Source organism: Lissotriton vulgaris, chromosome 1_1, assembly GCF_964263255.1.
Source record: "Lissotriton vulgaris chromosome 1_1, aLisVul1.2, whole genome shotgun sequence".
In the NCBI taxonomy this organism is placed as follows: domain Eukaryota; kingdom Metazoa; phylum Chordata; class Amphibia; order Caudata; family Salamandridae; genus Lissotriton; species Lissotriton vulgaris.
In genome coordinates, this window is record NC_141685.1 from 91,261,486 (window position 1) to 91,282,303 (window position 20,818).

The window sequence follows — 20,818 nt, forward strand, 5'->3', positions numbered from 1 at the left end:
TTGCATGATGTTCTAACCAGGGCTAACTCCATAAGAAAAACAGGGAATATTTGTACGATTGCAAACAATCCTTATAGAGTTAGGTTAGTCTAGATGCTTTAGGTGAGATCCGCTTCTAGTTAGGACAAAGAGGATTGTTTCAATGATACAAAGTTAAATGCTGCCTTTGCATTTTCTCCTGTCTGGGGGCATGCAGGTGCATTTAGTGACATTTCTTACTGGATGCGCAGGCTGGGGGCTCCCAGGCGCTCTCTCCTCCGTTTCATCATGGCCACACGTGAGTCAACAGACCTCTTCCCAAGGAGTGAAGAGGAGTGAACTCCTCTTCCCAAGGAGTGAAGTTGGTTGGAAGATGCTCATCTGAAGAGAAGCTATAAATACTTTTTTACAGCAGCAACCAAGTGTGAGGCCCTGTACTTGAACTGTCTGACCCTTAAAAACATTCACGTCTGTGACATCTGAAATCCCAGTTCTTTACAGGTATAATTGCTTGTTTGTGTGCAATGTATTCACTCCTGGAGCCTGGAGGCGGCGGTTCTGTCTGCCGCCATCAGAGGGCGCTCCTCGCCTGCTGAAGAAATCCAATGAGCTGTGCATTGTATGAAATGAAGGGTTTCCTCTTCCGTGTCAGCGGTGGCAGAGACAGCACCAGCAGCAGTGGTGACATCACTTCTGGTTTCTCCTGGTGTTCTCAGCCTGCTGCAGAGGAGGAAGGAGCCCTGTCTGGTGGGCAGTTACCTCCATCTTCAGACCCTCACAGACCCCAGATCTGACCCCCCTCAGACCCCAGATCTGCACTCAGGAGGAGGAGAGAGCCTGGACAGGTTTCTGCTCAGGTAGGAGAGCTGCCAACTCACTTGGCTGCAATTTATTGATCCCCCTTGCCTGGCATTCATGGTGAGACCTGTCCAGGGGATGCAGGGGAGGTGAGGCCTGTCCAGGTGGTGCAGGGGAGGTGAGGCCTGTTCAGGTGGTGCAGAGGAGGAGAGGCCTGTCCAGGTGGAAGAGAAGGAGAGGCCTGTCCAGGGGCAGAGGAGGAGAGGCCTGTCCAAGGGCAGAGGAGGTGAGGCCTGTCCAGGAGCAGAGGAGATGAGGCTTGCCCAGGGGCAGAGGAGGTGAGGCTTGCCCTGGCGCAGAGGAGGTGAGGCCTGTCCAGGGGCAGAGGAGGTGAGGCTTGCCCAGGGGCAGAGGAGGAAAGGCATATCCGAGGGGTGTAGAGGAGGAGTGGCCTGTTCAGGGGTGCAGGGAAGGTGAGGCCTGTCCAGGGGCAGAGGGGGAGAGACCTGTCCAGGGGTGCAGAGGAGGTGAGGCCTCTCCAGGGGCAGAGGAGGAGAGGCCTGTTCAGCGGTGCAGAGGAGGAGAGGCCTGTCCAGGAGGCAGAGGAGGTGAGGCCTGTCCAGGGGAAGAGGAGGAGAGGCCTATCCAGGAGGCAGAGGGGGTGAGGAATGTCCAGGGGGCACAGGAGATGAGGCCTGTCCAGGAGTGCAGAGGAGGAGAGGCCTGTCCAGGGGGGCAGAGGAGGTGAGGCATGTCCAGGGGACAGAGGAGGTGAGGCCTGTCCAGGGGGGCAGAGGAGGTGAGGCCTCTCCAAGGGCAGAGGAGAGGAGGCCTGTCCAGGGGGGCAGAGGAGGTGAGGCCTGTCCATGGGGCAGAAGAGAGGAGGCCTGTCCAGGGGCAGAGGAGGTGAGGCTTGTCCAGGGGGTGCAGAGGAGGTGAGGCCTGTCCAGGGGGCAGAGGAGGTGAAGCATGTCTCGGGGTGCAGAGGAGGTGAGTGTGAGAAGTTGGCCTGGGATATGCTCTCCACTAGTTATAGTGGGCACCTTGCACCAGTCCAAACAACCCTTATTGATGATAGATTAAAGAAAACCTTTATTGAAAGCTATCCTAGTGGTAGCTGTGGAAAGCAGCCTTCAGGCTAAGTCTTGAAGGAATATAAAGCAGCTTGTTTTACCAGTCTATAATCTCTTGGGTGGAGGAGGTGAGACCTGTCCAGGGGTGCAGAGGAGGTGAGGCCTTCCCAGGGGTGCAGTGGAGGTGAGGCCTGTCCAGGGGACGGACAGAGGAGGAGAGGCCTGTCCAGGGGTGCAGAGGAGGTAAGGCCTGTCCATGGGTGCAGAGGAGGTGATGCTTTTCTGGTGGGGGGTTGCAGAAGAGGCCTGTTCTGTGGTGTGGTGCCGTGCAGAGGAGGTGAGGCCTGTCAGGGAAGGGGGTGCTGCAGGCGAGGCCTGTCCAAGGTAGTGCAGAGGAGGTGAGGCCTGTCCAGAGCTGGGGGGTGCAGAATAAGTGAGGGCTGTCCAGGGGGGTGCACAGGAAGTGAGGCCTGTCTAGTGGGGTGCAGAGGAGGTTAGGAATGTCCAAGGGGTGCAAAGGAGGTTAGGTCTGTCCAGGGGTGCAGAGGAGGTGGGGCCTGTCCATGGAGCTGCATTGTAGGTGAGGCCTGTCCAGGGGTTGTGCAGTGGAGGGGAGGCCTGTCCAGGGGGGTGCAGTGGAGGGGAGGTCTGTCCAGGGGTGCAGAGGAGGCGAGGCCTGTTCAGGGGTGCAGAGGAGGTGAGGCCTGTCCAGGGGTGCAGAGGAGGTGAGACCGGTCCAGGGGTGCAGAGGAGGTAAGGCCTGTTCTGTCCAGGGGGGTGCAGCCTAGGTGAGACCTGTCCGGGTGGTACAGAGAAGGTGAGACCTGTGGAGAGGGGGTGATGGGCAAAGGAGGTGAGACCTGGGGGGAGGGGCAGAGGAGGTGAGACCTGTCCTGCCGGGGGGAGGTTAGAAGAGGTGAAGCCTGTCCAGGGGGAGGCACAAAGAAGGTGAGGCCTGTCCAGCAGGTGCAGAGGAGGGAGGACGGTCCATGGGATGTAGAGGGGGTGAGGCCTGTTTGGAGGTAGGTGCAGAGGAGGCGAGACCTGTCGGGGGATGCAGAGGAAGCAAGGCCTGTCCAGGGGGCTCAGAGGAGGTGAGTGAGGCCTGTCCAGGGGGGTGTAGAGGAGGTGAGGCCTGTCTAGGGGTGCAGAGGGGAAGAGGCCTGTTCAAGAGGGTGTAGAGGAGGTGAGGCCTGTCCTGTGTTTGGGTGGTTCAAAGGAGGTGGGGCCTCTCCAGGAGGGATGCAGTGGAGATGAGGCCTGTTCGTCCAGGCGGGGTGGTCGAGAGCTGAGTTTAAATTTGTTAATTGTTCTCCCAAGAGATTTGTGGAATGAGTGTAAGTTGCTTGTAAACTGGCCAATTGAAGAACCACAGAGTGAAGCGCCTCAAAATATTTTATTATATATACAAGAGATTAATGCAGAGTTACAGTAAAAGAGGGCGCATCTTTTAGCGTTGCATCCAGAGGTTAGTTCACATATCCAGCAAAATGTGAGGGGCCGCAGACTTACATTCCGGAAGAGATGTTGTTTTACGCAAAGTTCTGTAGTGAGAATTTTGTTACTAAGCAGAAAAATATCAAAGAAAAAATAATGAGAGCTCAGACAAAAATGTTCCAAAGGGGTGACGTAAGTGCTTCTCACGGATTGTATTCTCGTTTTGATTCCGGGTTTGTTGCTGGTGTGAATTTGGATATGCACGGCGTTGGTGTGCAGAGTAATGATGTTCAGTATGAGCAAGGAGGAAATGTTGTTCCTCTGGGTCAGGGCCGGACTGGGAACCCAAACCAGGCCTGACAATTTTGACGGACCAGCCCCCTGCCTCTTTTGTTGCTGGGGGTGATATAGCAGCACCACAGCAAAACCAGGCCCCAGTAACAAATACGTTTCCCAGCACTGAAGAATCAGCCCCCACTCTTCCAGCCTCTTGGGGAAATACCCGAAGCCCGTTACGGCCAGTCCGGCCCCGCTCAGGGTGTAGGTTTTACTGACAGTGGCAATTTAAATACCTCAAACACTAATATTGTGCAGAATAAGACACCGTCCTTGCGATATTTTCAGGAACCTGGGAAACTGGAACATGAATCAGATGGCCAGAATGGGATGTCACAGTCAATGGTCCCAACCGGTCTCTCTGCCGAGCATGCAAAATCAAAGGCAGATATATTGGAACATGCCTTCAGTCCCGATGGTCCCACAGCCCAGTGCAGAATAGAACGCCAAATTCTCAACAATTTCAGTATTTCAACAAAATCCTTCAGTGATTAATAAGGATTTTCCACAACTTCCTCCTACACTAGGAGTTTCTACTGGAATGAATCAGACTCAATGACGGTGCCTGAGACGGGAGAAGGATTACATGCTTGGTGCAGTCCTAGAGGTCACCCAGAGTGGCTCTTTTGTAGAAGAAGTAAATGGGAATCCGGCATCTCTTTTAATCAATAAATGTGCCTCCCGTTCCACAGTCAGACTGACGGGAGCTCACGACCCACCCCTCTTGGGAAAGGAGTCCAAGTTGTAGGCATTTCTAATAAACAACTAATAAGCTGTCAGCAAATATTCCCGTACAAATTGGGTCAATGATGAATGGCCAGAAACGTATATTGTAATTAAGATCCATTTATTATGTTAGGGAATTACCTTGTAAAATGACTTGTGGCTTTTTGGGGAGGAGTCACCATTAATTATTCATTGTGTAGGTGTGGTTTATTAAATTACATTTTGTTGTGCCATGTTTTCATGAACATTCATTGATTGCCGTCATTTTTACCTCATCGTGAACCATGTCAATAATGTGTTCTTTCTGTCTAAAAACTTAAGAACTTTTCCTTTATTCCTAACTGAGCAGATTCTATGTCAGTTTGCTATTTGATATTATAAAAAAAATGTTTTCTTATATCTTTGCACACATTTGTTGTGTGTGGTCTGTCTATTGACTTTACAGCTAGAGTTATTTCTGATTCTGGCTTTTCATATACTTTAGAGGTTACCTTTATGTGAGTCTCCTGCAAATATTATGATAATTATTTCTTTGACTGAGTAACCATGTTTATGCCTTCAGTAATAATTTGAAACTTTTAATATAGCTTTGAAGCTTGTTGTAGCTCCAAAGGCAAGGGCCTTTACCAAGGGAGCGGTCCTTTAATGGGCAGTTTTGCCTGCGACGGCTGACTATAAGGCCGTTACACTGTTTGCCCCATGAGGGTAGAATGTGTTAATCCATAAAACAACGGTGTCCCAGAGACAGAGGGGGTTGAAACACCTCCGGTACTCTGAAACCTTTGTTTCAAAGCTGTTGCTGTGAAACTTGAACAGTTAACAGCCGCATGCGGGACACAGCGGTTAATTGTGGAACATTCAAAGCAATAGCTGTTAAAGGAGGCTAAAGTCAGACTCTGGTTCTCCCTGGGCTTGGTTGTTTTGTAAATCCAGGACGGTTATTTGTAAAATGTGGTAAAGTGTGATTGTCGTCTGATGCAAAATTATTTCTTTACTTCCTTTCAAGTTATTCTGGGATGACAGGCAGTGCAGCGTGGCTGCCACCCTTGGGGGAACGAAAAAAATAATTGTCAGGTAAAGATTCCTATGACTCTATATTTCCTTTTCCCCTGGCTTTTTCCACGGCTCGCCAATTGTATGGAGGGAAGTGAGTGTTTCACTCTTGCTGCTCTACTCCACTTCCTGTCCCAGATCGATGGGCAGCGCTCTAGTTATTCCTGACTGGCCCAGCTATTTAATCTGAATGCCGGGCCGGACTCGCAGTGTACGCACGCAGCAGGCACGCCTGTCTGTGTCCGTCTGTGCCAAGTTTACGCCTTGTGCCAGGGATGCTGTCCTTTTTATTGTAGACCCTCGTAAGCCCCGTGTTTACCCGAGAGGACAGCTCTTGGAGCTTCAAGGACAGAAGGATAGAAGGATGTGCACTGCAGGTCGATCAACTGTGAGCATTGGGCTAGTAGGGAAGTGTGGCTCAATGGTTAGAGCAGCAGACCCTGATGTAGAGGTCTGGCCCGGGACCAGGGTTCAATTCCCGCCTCGGCGGGTCTTGGGCTCAATTTCCTCGGACCTGATAATTCTCGCCTCGGTGCCTATTCTAATCATGGGTCCCACTCTGCAACTCTGGGCAATAGCTTGCATAATCACCACAACGGCCCCAACAGCGCTGGGATGCCTGGCTTCACCTTGGGGGTGCTCAGGAGTGGACATTTCACGGGGAAAAGCCAGGAAGGGTTCCATAGTGGTATGCGTTACAGCGCCAGGACACCCATGGGTATTAGTGCGCTTTACAAGTACAAATTACATTTACATTTACATTTACACTTTACATATGAGTGTGTTAACTGTAAGACAGTCATTCTATTGGGGGTAGCTAAAAAACCCAAGGGGAAACGTGTCAGCCGTACCCTTACCCATGAAACAGTCCCTTTCAGGGTATCTCCTGATCTCTGCTTAAACATAGAGCAGAATTTAATGATTTTGTCTCCTCCCGTTGGCTTGATTGGGTATTTATTGATGAAACCTGGGCTAGAGATTTCTCAGAGCCTGAGCTGGTGGAGGCCATCCCCTCAGGGTATGCTCTGTCCAGACTTGATAGGGGGGGTTAGGAGTATTTTATAAAGACACCTTCTCGTGCTTCACTGAGGCCCTCACCACTCCCTCAGATCCCTATCAGGCCCTATATTTCTCCTTAAAGATCCTACCCACTGATAGTTTTGTGGGAGTGGTCAGTTACCGGCCTCCCGGACCCAGAGGAATGTTTAATCAGGACTTCAGCAATCGGATTGAGCCTTATTTGGCTAGATCCAATGTCACTCTTTTGGGTGATTTTAACTTCCATTTGGAGAAAACTCTGTGCTCTGAAACACAGGTTTTCCTGGAAGCTATGGACTCCTGTGGCCTTCCTCAGCTGGTGAGGAGCCCCTCTCATACAACGGGACACATTCTGGACAGGATCTTCTCTAACGATCCGAGGATGGAGGTGAATGATCCCATCCCACTCTCTTGGTCTGATCATAATCCCATTCCATTTTTTCTGCAAATTGCAGAATCCCACCCAGATCCCAATTTTAAGAAAAGGGTGGAGATGAAGAGAAACCTTAGCCGCATAAATAAGGAGGGTCTTCTAATTAAGCTCAGCAGTTATTTCTGTCTCCCCCACCTAGTTGTTAACTCAATCTATGATGATTTTTCCAACTGGCTCTTGGCGGCTCTGGATTCTCTTGCACCTCTTAAGGAGCATTGTGTGGCCAGAAAACGCCCTTCAGCGCCCTGGTTCACCGAAAGGTTGAGAAACCTTAGGCAGGTATGCCGACAGCAGGAAAAAATATGGCGCCGTGAGCTTATCCCAGCCGAAAGGGACCTGCATAAACTCAGATTGAAGGAATATAGGCTAGCTATTAATGAGGAAAAGATTATCTACTATTCCAAGATGACGAAATCCATTAAATCCCAGAGGGAACTCTTCACTGTGATTAATTCCCTCCTAGCCCCCTCGGCCTCTGCCAACACCGAGGTCTCCCAGGAGCTACGTGATTGATAAAAGGGCATGCTTTTATACTGACAAAATCAAGGACATATATACCTCCCTGGAGATATTCAATGTCGTAGGGTCAAAGGTCGATCGTCCTTTGGATTCTCTGGTAGCTCCTCCAAAGGATTGCCGCTTGAGCGCCTTTCCCCCTATACTTCAAGAAGACACGGAGCGGAAGGTAAGGGGAATTAGATATGGCTCCCCTATGGAGCCCTGTCCCCTGAAGATCCTGAATCTAGGAATGGAGGCTATTGTTCCTCCTTTGACCGTAGTTCTTAATGCCATTATTACTTCTGGCCAGTATCCGACTGCCTGGAAAATGGCTGTGGTTAAACCTCTCTTAAAGAAGCCCTCTCTGGATCCGGCGGAACTAAAGAACTACAGTTCAATTTCCTGTTGCCCGTCCCAGCTAAAATCTTGGGGAAACACCTGAACCTCCATCTTAGCACCTATCTGGAGGATCATCAGTTGCTCGATGGCTCGCAACATGGGGCCAGAAGTGAGCACAGTACCGAGACGGTGTTAACCGTTGTTTTTAACAACATTCGACAACAGCTCGACGCAGGTCACACCACCTTACTGACCCTTCTGTACCTAACGGCAGCCTTCGAGACCATCTCTCCCCTTAGATTGGTTGGGAGGCTCCGGGAAATATGGATCGAGTGCTACGCCCTTAATTTGCTTACTTCTTTCATTACGGAACAGGCTCAAAGAGTTACGATGGGTCAATTCCTTTCTGCTCCTAAATGGCTTTTCTGCGGAGTTCCCCAGGGATCCTCATTGAATCCCACCCTTTTAACCTTTATGTAGCCCCGCTTGCCAGGGTTGTAAGATCTTTTGGCCTAGAAGTGTTATCCTATGCTGAAGACACTCAAATCATGATTAGCATCACGGAGAGTGTTGAAGCATCAGTAGCAAATGTTAAAAACTGCATGCAGGTGGTAGCTGCATGGATGGTAGAGAACTATCTAAGACTCAATGGGGATAAAACTGAGATTTTAATTTTTGGAGACCATCAGGAGATTTGGTCCAGGGCCTGGAAGCCAGATACGCTTGGATCTGGCCCTCACCCTGGCCTCAGTGCCGAAAATCAAGGCATCATAGTTGATACCTCCCTCTCCTTGGGCCCCCAAATAAATAGAAGTCTCCACCTGCTTCGGAATGATAAGAACTCTCAGAAAGATATGTCAATTTCTCTCCCCCCTCCACGCGGAAACAGGCAGTGGTGGCCCTTGTGTTGTCCAGATGGGATTACTGCAATGTCCTTTATGTAGGGATCAATAAGGGTCTCCTACACCGACTCCAACTTGTGCAGAATGCTGCTGCCAGGCTGGTGATGGGCCTTCCTAAATTCCACTCTGTTGCGGCTACCATCAAGAGCCTTCCTTGGCTTCCTTTGGGTCGGAGAATTGAGTTTAAAGTAATTCGGTGACTGTGCCTAGATTCAGAAAATCTAGATGGGGGAGGTCCTTTTCGCTTGCTGCAGACAATTTGTTGAACTCCCTTCCGCTTTCAATTTCGATTCTGGAAACTCATTCCGTAAGGCCTTGAAGGCCTGGCTCTTTACCAATACGACTCTGTAAGCCCTCTATCTAGGGACACCCCTAATCATGACACTGATTGTAAAGGAGTGCGGGGGTAACCGCAGATAGACCGTGAGATGGTACGGGAAAGTTCTGATAAAACGCGTAAAGCGGATTATAATGATGCTTTTAAATAGCCAACGAACACTAGTCACGGTAAGCGGGGTATGGGGTTTAATTCTTCGATTGCTTAAACTGGAACAGAGATTAGATGGAGGGCTCAGCGGAAAACTGGGGGTCTTGATGTACTTTAAAGTTTCCCCAAAGGATGCGATTGCCAATCCACTAACATGTAAGTTATATTAACGGTTTAGTTTTCCACATCAAAAAGGGAGCTATGTGATGTATTAAATTGAGGAGGGTATTGTGACCGAGCTGTGGAGTTTGAAAAATGAGCAATGAAATGTTGCACACTGGTTGACTGTTGTAGTAGATAGCACTGATAAATGACGCTTTACACTTGGCTTGATGCTTATGTACAGAAACTTAGAAGTTGGATTTTATTGATAGTTGTGTATATATTTTCCCCCAGATAAACCCCTGACGAAGGGTAATCCCGAAATGCATTGAGTGTTCTTGAATAAATTGTGACCTGTGGAAACACGTTTCTCCTGTGTTGTTGTGAAAAGACGTTGACAAAGAAATGAAATGAGTAAAATAAATCGAAGAAAACAAAGGATAAAAAGATTGATACAAATGGAGTAAATATGGATTAACGGAAGTATAACATGAGTTTGATTTATTGGACTTATTTGAAGGCACGGCTGTGAAGCTTGACGGGGTCATAATTGGCTCCTCTTCAGTTTGGCTTCACAATTGCAGCGCAATTGGGCGGAGCGCGGAGCAAGCTTGCACGCCGAACAAAGGTTGAAAATGAATGAATATGGAGAAAGCTAAAAGCGAACAACAAAAAAGGTGTGCATCTCACCAAAACTGTCTTTGCAATGAATGTTCATTGACCCTCATTTTTGGAGCTGGGTAACTATTTTGAAGGGCCTCAGCAAACATTGACAATTTTTTCGCCTGAAAAGTCTGTGTGATGAGAAGATCGACTTGAATTCTGTTTTTGGCTTTCACCAGACTAAAGGGGGGCAGCCCCGTCAATTGAAAGTGAAAGAAAACACTCACAGTCAGCACTGCCGACTGCGCCTCATTGCTACCTAGGCTTGGGCGTGCACAGCATCATCTGATGTGGCTAAAACTCCCCCTAATATGTCTCAACCTCACTAGGCCCTCAGTAACCAGGTAACGGTCAGCCAATGCCCATCAGGTAAACAAGCATTGGCATGCTCACCATCTCTGAGTGGATGAATTTCAGTCAGCTAAAGCTTAACCACAGCAAGACAGAGTTGGTCTTAACAGGAGGGTCCTCAAACCCTTGGAGTTCCAGCTTTTGGCCCCAAGCTCTTGGCCCTCCACCTTGCCCGGTCAAGTCAGTGAGGAGCCTTGGTGTCATCATTTCTAGTGACCTTTCGATGAGACCTCAAATCAACACCGTTACCTCGGCCTGCTTTTACCACCTACGTAGAATTTGTAAAATCCGAAGGTTCTTATCTATAGAGCCTCTTATACTTGTTATTATGGCCCTTGTCACCTCTCGCATTGACTATGCCAACTGCTTGTATGTGGGGATTCCTGCTTACCACCTCCATCGGCTCCAGCTGGTACAAAATCAGGCGGCCAGATTGGTTTTCCAACAGCCAAAGCACCAACATGTCATGCCCCTGTTGAAGAGATTGCATTGGCTTCCGGTCGCTTCCCGCTGTATTTTCAAAATGGGCTGTACTGTCTTTAAGTCTCCCTTTGCCCTTGCCCCTGCTTTCACTTCCCTCAGTCTTAAACGTCACATCCCCTTGAGGCATCTTAGGTCTTCTACCCACAACCTCTTAATCACCCCTAGGTTCAAACGTAAAAAACATGGTCGTTCTTGTTTCTCCTTTCTTGCTCCTTTTACCTGGAATTCCCTCCCTCTTTCAATCCGACTCTCTCCTGACTATATCACTTTCCGTAAATCTCTTAAAACTTATCTTTTTCAGTTAGCTTATGATTAATCCCTCTGTCCACACCCTACTGCTCTGCTATCTCCGCTTGTCTTTGAGCTCCATGAAACCAATTGGTGTCCGTGCGCGGTAACAATTTTTTTTAACATAACATAACATAACATAGCCAGTAGGTCTCGCCTTTGGGACCTTATAAGTGTCTGACCCCTCTATCTGCACTGATGTAATTGGAAACTTCTCCCCACCACCAATCCTGACGCGCGCTTTCAGGTCCGTATGGAGATAGGCCAAAAAATGAACAAGGGCCTCATCCAGTCCATATTCTAAAAGGATGAACCATAGACGGGACCTATTGACAGAATCGAAAGCTGAGGACTGGTCCATAAAAGCTAAGTAAAGTAGCGAGTGCTGTGCAATAGTGTACTTCCCTATGATCAAATTAAGATTAAGACTTTGCTCGTTTGTGCAAACTTTACCCCTGAAACCTAGTTGGCATTGTTCTAAAATCTGATTGTCCTCTGTCCAGGTTAAAAGTTTTGAGTATAAAACGCTGCCTAAAATTTTAAGGGTGTTATCTATGAGGGAGATCGGTCTACAGCAACAAGGTTGTGTGCGATCGTCCTTTTTAGGTCGAGGGACCTATAAGCTGCGCAAAGCGCAGCTTCCGGTCCGAAGATTTAATGTTACTTAGTAGGGCTTTAGAACCCGCCTCCCTGCCCTCTCTCTCCTCCATTGGCTGGCTTCCAAAACGGAGGCCAGCCATTGGAGGAGAGAGCCGTCCCTCCAAAGAAGCTCCGTCTTTTTCGGATTTGGGGGCGTAAGTTTTGCTGTTCTTTAGACAGTGACATTGTCTGTCACTCAAAACAGCAAAACACGCCCCCGAATCCGAAAAATTTCGGAAGTTTGAGGCCGCCATTTTGTTTCCTTCGCAGTGAAGGTGAGCCGTTCCTCGCTGTCCTCTTGCCTTCTTCCCCCTGCCTTCTGCCCCACTGTCTGTGTATGTTTCCGGCCCCCCTCCCGCTGTCCGTGTCTTTTTCCCGCCCCCTCCTGCTGATGAGGTCGCCAGGGCTGAGAGCCCGGGCTGCTGGGAAGCGAGACGGGCTGTGGGGAGCCGTGAACTGTCCGTGTATGTTTCCCGCCCAGGTTCAGCGCTAGGTGCCTGCTCCCAATGTCTCTTACTATGCCCGGCGCGACTTTCTGCAGCAAGGTAAGGTTGAGGAGGTAAATTTCCCAGTGACATTGAGTCATCAAGTAACCGTCATAAAATCTATCTTAGAAGGTAGCGCATAGGGTTTTACAAGGCAAGTGCACAAGAAAAGTCAGCTTGGCTCAAATTAAATGAAAGAGTGCCAGGACTACAAGTCACAGAATGCATTTGGTAGACCAATGAAAGACTCTGTCTGGAAACATACTGGATCCCAGTGACATAAAGCCACCTGGTAACACAACTAAATAAGCATATTTTATGTCCAAAATAAATGTTTAACAACTACATGCCAGGCATATATTGCAGAAATATTGCTCATCTGAAAACACAGGCTCGCGCTTTGTCGCCTCTTCCTGCTTTGCTCGGCGCTTTCCAATTTATACTAATGAGCAATTCTTTTAACAGCTGCCAGTTTTTCCAATTCTGCAGTAATCTCGTCTTTTTTTCATATTTTTTTTATTGTCATTGAGTGGGTGTGTGGATGAGCGGGTGGGTGGTCAGCCAGCTTTAGAGCGCAGTCTGCAGCTAACAGATGGAAGGGGAATTTGTTCCAAATCCCTCATGCGCTATCTGTTTGTATTTATGCAAGTCATCTTTGCACCTGTGCTGGGAGAGAAAAAAAAAGGCATCCCAGCTCCCCCCCCCCCCAAATCCCCCTACCCCCCCACCCCCCGCCACAGAGGAACAAAGGCGGCAGTGGTTACAAAACGGAGATCGCGCGGAAGGGGCGCGAGCCTTCGCGCTGATTGAATGCTGATCTGGGTCTGCGCGCGAGAGACAGTGCTCGGTGGTGGAATGTTAGATCAGGTCTCTAACAACAGAGTATCCAGGCACGCCCAAAAATCATTTCATTAATTTATTTTACATCATAGTGTGTGGTGTGTCACAAATCCCGTTCCCTCGTTCACGAGGGCTCAACACGTAGCAAAATGCACAAGCTTGCTGCTGCCGAAATGATGTTTCTTTTATTTTGTTATGTTTCTGTAGGCTTTCGTGAACGTTCACTGAGTGGTCACTGTGAGTGCCTTCTACAAAAAAGCTAAAAGCAGGAAATGGTTACCATATTGCTACATGTTAGTGGGACCCATATTACCCTGTCCTGGTTGTCCTTAAAAAAAAAAATCATCATGCTCACGTCGGAACGTGAAAATATGCACTGAAAACATCTTCCAAACCAGACTGCCAAAGCCTTGACCTCACATAAATTTCTCCCTAGAAGTTCAACTAATCATGCGCTTGGTCTACAGATAGTCTAGGGTTGGAGTTACAACAGAGCTCCTGCGTTGCCCATGGGAAGTACCTAAAGCAATCTAGAGTTTTTCTCTGCACTCTGTAACATTACTCCAAGTTCCAGAATGCAAAGGAAAAACCTAGACTGAATGGGATCCTCACGCATGGACCATGAAAGTTTAAAAGCTCTGGTTAGAATAGTAAATTTACTGATGTGTGGAGGTGAGAGGGGGCGGTGTTGGCCTAGGAAATGGCCAAGTGGCTGAGTTAACATGTAAACACCACCAGATCCACTTCTCTGGCACCCCTTTACCAAGGCCCCAGGTACTACCTAGTGAGAGGTTTGCATTTCACATCCGCTTAAAGCAAAGAGTCTCTGAAATTTTTAACACCAGTTGTAGATCACGTACTGCTGTGCAAAATGTAAGGATTTACAAAGAATTGCTACAGACTCCAGTCTATGACCACATCTTCAAGACCAGGCCGGGGGGTTCCTAACACCAATAGCTTACAGCTTCACCACAAAAAACAAACAAGCGAGCAATGGATGTAAAAAACCTTGAAAACGTCCTTTTTAGGTCGAGGGACCGTAGGGCTCTGGATCCTCATCAAACTGAACTCAGATTTTAAAGCGCTACAGTATGCTTAATTCAGTAATCCCTACATGGCCAAGCTCCTTTGTAGTTGATTTGTTTATATATGTCCAAAGAAGGTCTAGAAGGGCTGGATCAATGCCACTGACTACATATATTAATCACTTTAAATTAATTGTGGTAACTTTTTCATTATAAGGATTTCCATATATACGGCTGAAAAATAGCGCAAGGCGAGGATAATGAAATTCAACAGTACTGCAAAAGCATGGCTTACATTACAAACAAAGTCTTGCAGTTGCCCATTGTAAATGACAATGCCATTTATTTAACGATTAAGCTATTGGCAATGTAAATGACAATGCCATTTATTTATGATTTAAAGAAAAAAAAATGTCATGAGCAATGCCAATAGCTCTACCTTTAATGATGCTGAGACCATTGCATTGTAAATGCTTGTTAAATATGGGAACGATCGTGCTAGTAGACCATGTCTTAGGCAGTGGGGCATTGGTTAGAATATTAAAAACAGTGGGGCCCAAAAATCTGGTTTTTATTTAATAAGATCGATGGACAACCCATCAGGGCCTGGAGTTTTATTGCCCGCACTCTGACGTATAGCCTCCTCAACCTCGTTTATTGATAATGAGACTCCAGGTGGCACCCTGTTAATAAAAGGGTCGGATTCAAAAGCAGGCTCTTGGTAAATAGTGGAAAAGTGACTTTTCCAGGTAGCGCTTATTGTGTTGCAGTTGATGGGAGAGAACGGTTGTCCCATTGATCATAACTCTTTAATAGTAGTCCCAAATATATTCCCATTACTTAAGCTGGCAACATTAATGAGCGCATACCAGTGCTCACCTAATAACTGTTCCTTCCTATTAGCAATAGCCTGCTTATATGTCAACCGTAAGGACTTGACCAAATCATTACACCTAGGGCTTTGAGATAGGGCCTTGCGGAGCTTCCTGTTGACAATTGAGCACTCCTGATTGAACCATCTAGATCGTGCAGTACTGTACAAATGGGTTTAGACAGCACGGATTTAATGGATCCACTGAGTTTGGTAAAGGCGCTGATAGCCTCTGGGTGTGCAACAAGGCCTCTAAACAGATGTTAATAAGATTCATGTTTCCACTAACCAGTTTAGAGTACAACCTTGCAACATTCCAGCTTAAGATGAGGAGGTCTGAACTTGCTGGGGCCTTAGTTTGCATAGGGGGGAAAAGTGGGTTGTGGGAATAGTACACTCAGTTACTGGCAGAGCATGAGGTAACCTAATATCAGGATCAGTATTTTCCCCAAAAGTTGATAGTCAGTCTTGGATCTCTAATCCAGATAAGGCCTGGAACCTAATAGAGGTAGTAATTCAAGAGGAATTGTTGGTAAAAGAAGCATGACTTGGTTTGTAGGAATAACCAAGGGGAAGTGCGCTTATGTTAGTGCTATTATGTGTTATGAATTCGCAACCCCTTAGTAGTTGTCTCACCAAAGAAAGTCTGCGAAAGTTAATTATAATACTTTACACTGGAACAGACTCCCACCTAGCTTGCGGCCGGAGACCTCAGAATTGGTGTTTCGTAAACAACTGAAAACATACCTCTTCCCTTCAGGGTAGAGGGGGGTGGGCTCCTCTGTGGGGATAGAGATAGAGATACTTGGTACTCTTAACTATTGCTAGCCGTATCATAGAGCGGGGACACACTGGCCTTAGTGTAACCAGGAGCTTTAAAAATTTCTTCTTCTTATTATTATTATTACCCTTCGATATTTTTTGTAGATGCACTGACTCACCCAACCCTGCCTGCCATATTAATATCCTTTATTTCGGATACATAGAAGCTTCTATGCCTTGATAGCCCGGCCGCACATTTATCGCGTAGCTGGTCCCATGACTCATGCTGATCCCTCTTTAAAGTAGGTACTCCTGCCAGTACCAACACATAAGGGCAAGCAGCGGGCGGCAGACTCCGGACATCCTGATTAGCCATTCATACTTGGGGCGGCAGGAACATTAATGAACGAGGTACTAGACAACCTGTTCTGATTCGAGCCCCTGGGCCTGTTTAACCTATTAGACCCATCCCTTGGTATTTGAAATGGTTATTGGTATAGGGATGTTGGGGGACCCTTTCCTATCTATGGGCAATTGAGGCAGCCCCTGGATTGATCGTATATCGGGTGAAGGGTGATTGCGGGAGCAGTAACTCTGGCGGTTTGCAACACAATTTCGGCATCAAAAATACTCATACCAACACCTACACTATCGATGGCCCTGCTCCCATCAACCTCTTTGATTTCGGCCCCCTTTTCCCCCCACTGTCCCCTTAAAACGTTTGGCTACTAAAATAGCCACCCGCCTTTTTATCCAGGGTGGATGAAAAGAACTGCTGGGGAAAGAGTTGTGACCTCATTCTATGCCAATCTTTGGAGAGGAGCTGTGTCTTTTGGAGGAGGCACACATCTCCCTCCATGTTATCCAGGTAGGAAAGGATGGATCTCCTTTTATTGCGATTGTTGAGGCCTCTCGCATTGAGAGTGAGAATGTTCAGTGTGGGCGGGGAAATAGTGTGTCATAGTGAGTGCACCAGCTTTTGCCTGTATTTGGGTCCCTGTGATCCCTCTTACCCCTGAGCTCCCAACGCCTGCCCGGCCTCCATTGCCCTGTGATCCTCTCTTCAACTCCTTTAACCTGCATACCAGTTCTCCACCCTCACGTCCCTAACCCAAACTTAGAAACCCATTACCCTCAAATTGTCCAGGGCCCGCCATTCATACGTGCGCGTCCTTGGAATTCGGAATAGTTGGGAATGTGTGTGGCCTGTTCCCCGTGTCTCTACACTCCCCGTGTCTCTACGCTCCCCACAGACTTCTTCGCCACCCAACAAGCCTTGCAAATGTCACTTATCTGTCCCTCAGTCGTTCACGTGTCATCATGGGGGAATGTCTCCTTCGACAATGTCTTCAGCACTGCCTGTCTTTCTTGTGCCATGGTCTTGGGGTCCGGTCTCGTTGCTCACTCTGTTGTACGCCTCCCGTAGACCTTATGCCATCTTTCTCGAGGAGTTTTATTTTGTGGGCCCTCTATCTCCTCCTGGATTGGATTCTCGATGCCCAGCACCTTGCAAGTGTCCTGCATGGATCTGAGCTGGAGGAGTTTGCCCTGCCATATGAAAATCAGCCGGAACGGGTGACCCAGAGAATACGGTATTCCTTGATTTTGAAGACGCGTGGTTGCCCCTCGGAACACCCAACACTTTTGAAGGGGTATTAGAGCCAGGTCCTGGTACAAAGCTATAGAGTGGTCCTGATATCTTAGTGGTTGCTTATCCCTGGCAGTACGTAGTGTACACTCTTTTAGTTGAAAGTCTGGAATGTAAGCCAAAATATCCGGTGGGGGTGCCCAGTATGCTCCTGAAGAGACCCTGCAGGTATTGTGTGATGTCTGGCCCTTCTTCTTTAGGTGGAACTTCCTTAACGCAGATGTTGATTCGCCAAGACCGATTCTCCAGGTCTTCTGTGTGTGCCTGGAGATCGCTATGTTGAGCCTTGAGCCGGTATATCTCTTGCTGTAGATGCTCCACCTCCTCTTCCCAGGCTTGCTCCTGATCCTCGAAGGAGGCCACACGATCCCCAACGGCATCGACGTCCCGCCTTATCATAAGGCGGGACGTTTATGCTGTTTGGGAACGTGTGGCCTCCATTGGTTATCTCCTTCATCTCCCCCGCTATTTCCCTTTTCAGCGTCTGCAAGCGTCTGCAAGTCGCCTCGTAATGCACCGAATAGCGACTCTAACAAGGCGTGGGTAACTGGGGCTTCAGAGGTGTCTACCTCTTGGCTGATTTGTGTCGTTGGGGAGAGCCTCCCTTCTCCGCTGCCGGTCATCGGGAGCTTGGTTACCATTTTTTTTAGATTCTGATCCTTCTTGCTTCTCGCTGAGGACATGGCTGCTATATCTCTTACCACATCACCAGACCGGCCTGCCTTGTCGTGGGGGTCACAGCCCCAGTGGGTGGCAGTCACCGGGTTGTCCTCCCGCTGAGCTCCACTACGCTGTTGCTTGATGGTGAAGATCAGAGTTGTCACTCCCTTTCAGTCTCGGGCCTTGCTGCCTTGAACCGTCTGCTATTGTCCTGCTGGGCATCTGCTGCTTGTTCTCAATACTCTAAGCAATTTGCGCCCAAACCTGCCGTGAATCCCCCTGTAGGCCAGCAGCCCTATCTTAGCCTGGAGCACTAGATGTCTTCTAGGACCACTGCGGCTAATTCCTGCACCATGTGCTTGCAGGCCGTGGCCTCCGGATTCCCCTGACTTGGCAGTCAGCTCCAGAGAGACTGATCCATGCCCGGGCCCCTCATCTATTGGCACCTTGTCATTCTTACAGCTTTATAGTTCATATCTAATTCCCCTTAATGGATTTTGTCATTTTAGTGTCATTTTGTGCAATACATTTTACTTTATTTTTCTATTTCGGTTTGGGTTTTTTATTGTTTTGCATTTTGACTTTTACTTGTTTGGTTTCTGCATAAATGTTTTACATATTACCTTAAGTTAAGCCTGCCTGTTCGGTGCTTAGGTACCAGGGGGTTGATCCTAGGTTAATTGAACGGCTTTGAAAGTTCACTCTGACAACGGTTGGGATTGTTCCTCGTCTACCGCAAATAATAATTCAGTTTCTTACAGAAACTATCTGAAATTATCTGCAAAACAGGCAGTTGATAACCTACCAGGGTTGAAACACCCTGTGGACAAATTGGAATATGGGACGAGTATTGTGTGGCAATAGAAGCTCTAAAGAAATTCAGCTTGCAGATGAACCAAGAATCACACTAGAATGTCACAACTTTTAAAAACATGGTAGTCAGGAAAGTGTGGCAAATATATTGCAGCTCTTTGCATTTTGGCAGCCCCAAGCAAATTTGAGAACAGAGTGGATGTATGTAGCAGAGATGAGTCTGTTCACCCAATGTGAGTGATGATATCCGCATTGCTGGTCTGCCTGAAGTTATGATGCTGCTGACAGTAGCGTGTCTGCTAAAAGCGGTGGTGTGGCTGGTGGAACTATAAAGCCAAATAAGAGAAAGTTATCGTCTGACGCCACAGTCTTCGTGACTGAGACCAGTAACACTGAAGACTCTGAGACTCACAGCAGTAATTTCTCCTTTCAGAGCGTTATTGCTGCAGATGGAGTGAAGCCAAGAAGTAAGCACATCACTCAGGTACCAATAAAGTTTAATATGTTTCATTTGTATTAACTGTTTCTCTTTTGAAGCATTTGGAAATGCATTTTCTAGTTGTGATGCTTTTTGTTTAGTTTTTTCTTGTAGGCTGTTACCTTTGGTTTAAAGGGAATGATGTTGTAGTGTGTGACTTTAATGCTGCAGTTTGCATTTCATTACCATCATTTGCTTACCCTGGAGAATTTCCAGGGTGGAGGAGGTTTGCTGTTTCAGGAGTTCTTTCTTCAGCTTCTGGGCAGTTGTCGCTCTGTGGCGATCTGTGGCCCTGTTTCTCTGCTCTTCTTGTAGCAGCTCCTATCAGAGCTTCATCCTCCCGCCAATGATAATATGATGCCAGGCATCACCCAGCACACAACACAGTCTAAGATGGGCTACGTCAGGGGTCTCCAACCGGTCGATCGCGAGCTACCGGTAGCTCACTGGACCCCTGTGAGTAGCTCGCGCCGTGATTCTACATTTTGTAGCCTGTCATGCTCATTTATTTCTTTTAGGCCTTTTTTCACAGGCGTTGCCTGCCCTCACCAAACCCAACAGCTCACATTGGCCTAACTGAGCTTAGCTGGGGCGGGGCAGACCAAAGATCAATCAATCAATCAATCATAGACATTTATAGAGCGCTCTACTTACCCGGAGGGTCTCAAGGCGCTATGGGGGCGGGGGGTGCTGCTACTGCCCGAACAGCCAGGTCTTGAGCTTCTTCCTGAAGGCGAGGTGGTCTTGGGTCAGGCGCAGGTCGGTCGGGAGGGAGTTCCAGGTCTTGGCGGCCAGGTAGGAGAAGGACCTTCCTCCTGTTGTCGTTCTTCGGATGCGGGGGACGGCGGCGAGGGCGTGACTGGCTGATCGGAGGTGTCGTTTGGGAGCGTAGAAGTTGATGCGGTTGTTGAGGTAGCTCGGGCCTTGATCGTGGAGAGGTTTGTGTGCGTGGGTAAGGAGACGGAAGGTGATTCTCTTGTTGACCGGGAGCCAGTGCAGGTCTCTTAGGTGTCCGGAGATGTGGCTGTGTCGTGGGATGTCGAGGATGAGTCTGGCTGAGGCGTTCTGGATCCGTTGGAGTCTCTTCTGGAGCTTGGTGGTGGTTCCGGCGTAGAGGGCGTTGCCGTAGTCCAGTCGGCTGGTGACGAGGGCCTGGGTGACAGTCTTCCTGGTCTCGGTGGGGATCCACCGGAAGATTTTCCGTAGCATGCGCAGGATGTTGAAGCATAACGAGGAGACGGCGTTGACTTGCTTGGTCATGGAGAGGGAGGAGTCCAGGATGAAGCCCAGGTTGCGTGCGTGGTCTGTCGGTTTGGGTGCGGTTCCCAGGGCGGGGGGCCACCAGGAGTCGTCCCAGGCGGAGGGCGAGGATCCCAGGATGACGCTGTTGCAGAACTCAGCCTCCACGCCACCTGCCTTTGACTGCCTGGCACCGCGTTCTTCATCCTGCACGACAGTGCCAGTGCAAACCAGCAGGTGGGCCGGAGCGGCGCAGCATGTCCTGGGAAAGCAGGTGGTGCTAGCAACTAGCAGTATTGGACTGCTATGAACCCGCACCACCTGCTTTTTTTCTGCTGGCACATTATATTGGAGCTGCGGATCAATCGGTAA

The 20,818-nt window shown here is 48.5% G+C and overlaps 1 pseudogene across 1 annotated transcript in view; it reads left to right on the forward strand.

Moving 5' to 3' along the window:
• Positions 1-5,353: 5,353 nt before the first annotated feature.
• LOC147737512 (uncharacterized) overlaps positions 5,354-20,818 on the forward strand; it is a 90,513-nt pseudogene continuing 75,048 nt past the window's right edge. Inside the window, exon 1 of the transcript XR_015299268.1 lies at positions 5,354-5,423. The product of XR_015299268.1 is annotated as an uncharacterized LOC147737512 (transcript). The remainder of the gene's footprint in view (positions 5,424-20,818) is intronic.